Raw genomic sequence first — 4,875 nt, 5'->3', positions numbered from 1 at the left:
CAGTGATCAGTAGAAAAAAATTAACACAATGCAATAAATAAATACAGATTCTGACAAGTAGGAAATAGTTTATAAGAAAAGAAATGTAATATGGGAAACCATAAAAATCTTAGAAGACTCCATAAGCAGCAAAATATTAGACATGTGTCATATCAATATCTTTACTGATACAGCTCCTAGGGCAATGGAAACTAAGGAGAAACTACACAAATGGGACTACATCAAAATAAAAAGCTTCTGCATAGCAAAACAAACCATCAGCGAAACAAGAAAGCCCACTACATGGGAGAACGTATCTACCAATGTTATCTCCGATAAGGGTTTAATCTCCAAAGTTTACAGGGAACTCATACAACTTAACAAAAGGAAGATAAACAACCCAATCAAAAAATGGACAAAGAACCAGCTCTCTGCTCCTCCTGTTCATCAGACAGCCTCTCCTCCTGTGCTATGCCGGCAGCCACAACCCCGAGACACAATGGTGAAGGTTGGAGTGAGTGGATTTGGCCGCATTGGGCACCTGGTCACCAGGGCTGCTTTTAACTCTGGCAAAGTGGGTATTGTCATCATCAATGACCCCTTCATTAACCTCAACTACATGGTCTGTTGGGGTCCAGGGGTTCCCAAAGGTGTGGACAGAGACAGCGTTCACTTGATCAGCAGCCTAGCCAGGTTCTCTAGCCAGGATCTCCAGCCAGGTTCTGTGTCTTACTGTCTTGTTACATCGGATCTCTAGCCAGGATCTCCAGCCAAGTTCTGTGTTTTATTGTCTTGTTACATCTGTATTTATACCAGTTGATTTTAATCCTATCAATTTCTATTCCAAAGGTTAGGGCGTTTCTTATCTCCATTCCAGGGAGTAAAGATTATGTAGCTTAAGTGTGATTGTTCATAGTTAAAGTGATTAACTACCCGCCTGGCACTTAGTTAAGGGGTTTTATTCCCTCATTAACTTCAGGGAAAAATCCCTACCTGGGGGAACCACCTTTCTCAGAGAGGTGACCTTGGTTAAAACACATAGCGCCAAGAAGAGGAGCAAACATATTAAGAACAGTATGCCATATACTCCAGGTCCCTTGAAACATATGCTGTGCAGATGCTTCTTCCCTGCAGCGACTGTGTCAAGCAGCAAGGATGGACCAGCTTCTGACAATGGTCTACATGTTCCAGTATGATTCTACTCATGGCAAGTTCAAAGGCACAGTCAAGGCGAAGAACTGGAAGCCTGCCATCAATGGAAAGTCCATCTCCATCTTCCAGGAGCCAGATCCCGCCAACATCAAATGGGGCGATGCTGGTCCTGAGGATGTTGTGGAGTCCATCGGTGTCTTCACTACCATGGAGAAGGCTGGGGCTCACTTGAAGGGCGGAGCCAAGAGGGTCACCATCTCTGCCCCTTCTGCGGATGCCCCCATGTTTGTGATGGGTGTGAGCCATGACAAGTATGACAACTCCCTCAAGATTGTCAGCAATGCCTCCTGCACCACCAACTGCTTGGCCCCCCTGGCCAAGGCCATCTATGACAACTTTGGCATCGTGGAGGGACTCATGACCACAGTCCATGCCATCACCGCCATCCAGAAGACCGTGGATGGCGCCTCTGGGAAGCTGTGGCGTGATGGGTGAGGGGCTGCCCAGAGCATCATCCCTGCTTCTACTGGCGCTGCCAAGGCGGTGGGCAAGGTCATCCCTGAGCTGAATGGGAAGCTCACTGGCATGGCCTTCTGTGTCCCCACCCCCAATGTGCCCATTGTGGATCTGACCCTCCGCCTGGAGAAAGCTGCCAAATATGATGACATCAAGAAGGTAGTGAAGCAGGCATCAAAGGGCCCCCTCAAGGGCACCCTGGGCTATACTGAGGACCAGGTTGTCTCCTGCAACTTCAACAGCCACACCCACTCCTCCACCTTTGATGCTGGGGCTGGCATTGTGCTCAATGACCACTCTGTCAAGCTCGTTTCCTGGTATGACCATGAATTTGGCTAAAGCAACAGGGTGGTGGACCTTATGGTCCACATGGCCTACAAGGAGTAAGAGTCCCCTAGACCACCAGCCCCAGAAAGAGGAAGAGAGGCCCTCAGCTGCTGGGGAGTCCTTGCCCCAGGTTATCCCCCGACACACTGATAATCTCCTGACCACCGTTTCCATCCCAGACCCCTTGAAAAAGGGGAGGGGTATAGGGAGCCCTACTTTGTCATGCACCATCAACAAAGTTCACTGTACCCAGCAAAAAAAAAAAAAAATGGGCAAAGGACCTAAATAGACACTTTTCGAAAGTGGACATACAGAAGACCAAGAGACATATGAAAGCATGCTCAAAGCCACTAATCATCCAAGAGATACAAATCAAAATGACAATAAGGTACATCTCACACCTGTCAGAATGGGTCAGAATGGGTCAAAATGGCTATCATCAACAAATCAACAAATGACAAGTGCTGGCGAGGATGCAGAGAAAAAGGAACCCTCGTGCACTGCTGGTGGGAATGCAGATTGGTGCAGCCACTGTGGAGAACAGTATGGAGTTTCCTCAAAAAAATAAAAAATGGAACCCCCATATGACCCAGTCATCCCACTTCTAGGAATATATCCCAAGAAATCAGAAACACCAATCAGAAAGGATATATGCACCCCTATGTTCATAGCAGCACAATTTACAATAGGTAAGATTTGGAAACAGCCTAAGTACCCATTACCAGATGAGTGGATCAAAAAACATTGGTACATCTACACAATGGAATACTATGCTGCTGTGAAAAATAAAGAACTCTTACCATTCACAACAGCATGGATGGACCTGGAGAGCATTATGCTAAGCGAAATAACCCAGTCAAAGAAATATAAATATCACATGATTTCACTCATTTGTAGAATATAATGAACAATGTAAACTGATGAACAAAAATAAATCCAGAGGCCCTAACCGGTTTGGCTCAGTGGATAGAGCGTCAGTCTGCGGACTGAAGGGTACCGGGTTTGATTCTGGTCAAGGGCATGTACCTGGGTTGCGGGCACATCCCCAGTAGGGGGTGTGTAGGAGGCAGCTGATCGATGTTTCTCTCTCATGGATGTTTCTAACTCTATATCCTTCTCCCTTCCTCTCTGTAAAAAATCAATAAAATATATTTTTTTAAAAATCCAGAGACACAGAGGCATCAAAAAGACAGTCAAACCTCAGAGGGAAGGCAGGGGAGGGAGGGAGAGGGGGGATGTAAGAGATCAACCAAAGGACTTGTATGCATGCATATAAGCATAACCCATGGACACAGACAGTAGCAGGGTGAGGGCATGTGCTGGGGGGGGAGAGCACCCAGGGAGAGGTCAATGGGGGAAAAAGGAGACTTGTGTAATACTTGAAACAATAAAGAATTTAAATTTAAAAACAAAAGAATTAACTCATATCAGACCTTTTACTTACTCCTGTTAAAGTATAGTAAATAAATATAGTAAAATATAACATGCAAAATGTATAGTTTATTTAAAAATTTATACAGCACAAAAACTTGTTTTAAGAATCATACTCATTTCTAGGCATTTCTATACTAGAAAAAAATTTTAAATGTAAAAATGAATGTACCACTTGAATAAGCTTTGAGAGAACTGGAACATTATAATACAACATTACAAGAGAGATTACATTAACTATAAGATGGAAATAAAACTAAAGAAAAGTCAGGAAGCCCTAACTGGTTTGGCTCAGTGGATAGAGCATCAGTCTGCGGACTGAAGGGTACCGGGTTTGATTCCGGTCAAGGGCATGTACCTTGGTTGTGGGCACATCCCCAGTAGGGGGTGTGTAGGAGGCAGCTGATCGATGTTTCTCTCTCATCGATGTTTCTAACTCTCTATCCCTCTCCCTTCTTCTCTGTATAAACTCAATAAACTATAAAAAAAGAACCTTATAATAAAAAAATAAAAAGAAAAGACAGGAAGACTGAAAATGAGAAGGAAGAAATATGACAGGACAAATAAAAAGCAAGTATTAAATGAAAATAACAGCCCAACACAGAAAAAAATAAAGCACATAACTGATCTATATGAAGGTTTGGGCTATTATGCTCCTCTCCTGATGTGCACAGTTATTTCTATCAGTAATAACTGTGTCCTTTATGTAAAAAAAGAAGGTTGTTCTAGTTTTCTAATTTTCACCTTTGAATAACCAATCACAGGAACACATTTTTGGTAAAATCATCTAATACCTTAATAAACTTGAATGGGGTCTCTGACAAGTAATGATGTCATCACAAGGATTTGATTATTTCACTCATTAAGCATTATATTTAGAAAGAACAATTACATTTTTAATTATTAAGAGTGTAGAAAGTAAATAAATAAAATGCATTAATATTTTGCTATTAACTTTTAGACTATATCAACTCAGTGTATGTTTCCCTTCATGGAGCTAGGATTGTATTCTCTGGAATAACTTCAATCTCTGGTATCACTTAACCACCATTCCCCCTCTGCCCACCTCTTTGAATAACTCCTAAATGACAGTCTCATTTTTAATCTTAAAATCCCTACACCTACCACCAGGTTCTATGCCTTCTAGGGACTCAATCTATTTTGTTTTGTTTTGTTTGTCTTGTTTTATTTTTTGATGGGCAGTTGAGTAGATGGATTGATGAACTAGCCTTACCAACAAAAAAAAAAAAGAGGAAGAAATGGGAGGAAAGGTGTTCTATCTCTGAGCTGTTTCCTTGAGAAATAGCTTTTTATTATTCATACTTATCATTTTAGCAGTTAGTATGGTATCTGGAACATATTAAATCTTCAAATAATGTTTGCAGAATGAGTGCCTGATTTATGTTGGCATTTCACAGACTGTGTGATTCTTTCACTGTAACAGTCTGTATCATTAATTAGAAACTTAGT

General features: G+C 42.1%; 1 pseudogene; it reads left to right on the top strand.

The window, feature by feature from the left end:
* Nucleotides 1–463: 463 nt before the first annotated feature.
* LOC102251435 lies at nucleotides 464–2,049 on the top strand (annotated as a pseudogene).
* The last annotated feature ends 2,826 nt before the right edge of the window (nucleotides 2,050–4,875 follow it).

This window comes from Myotis brandtii, unplaced genomic scaffold, assembly GCF_000412655.1.
Source record: "Myotis brandtii unplaced genomic scaffold, ASM41265v1 scaffold432, whole genome shotgun sequence".
NCBI classification, from domain to species: Eukaryota; Metazoa; Chordata; class Mammalia; order Chiroptera; family Vespertilionidae; genus Myotis; species Myotis brandtii.
Note: the sequence above shows the minus strand (reverse complement) of the source record. Positions and strands in the feature narration are given on the sequence as shown.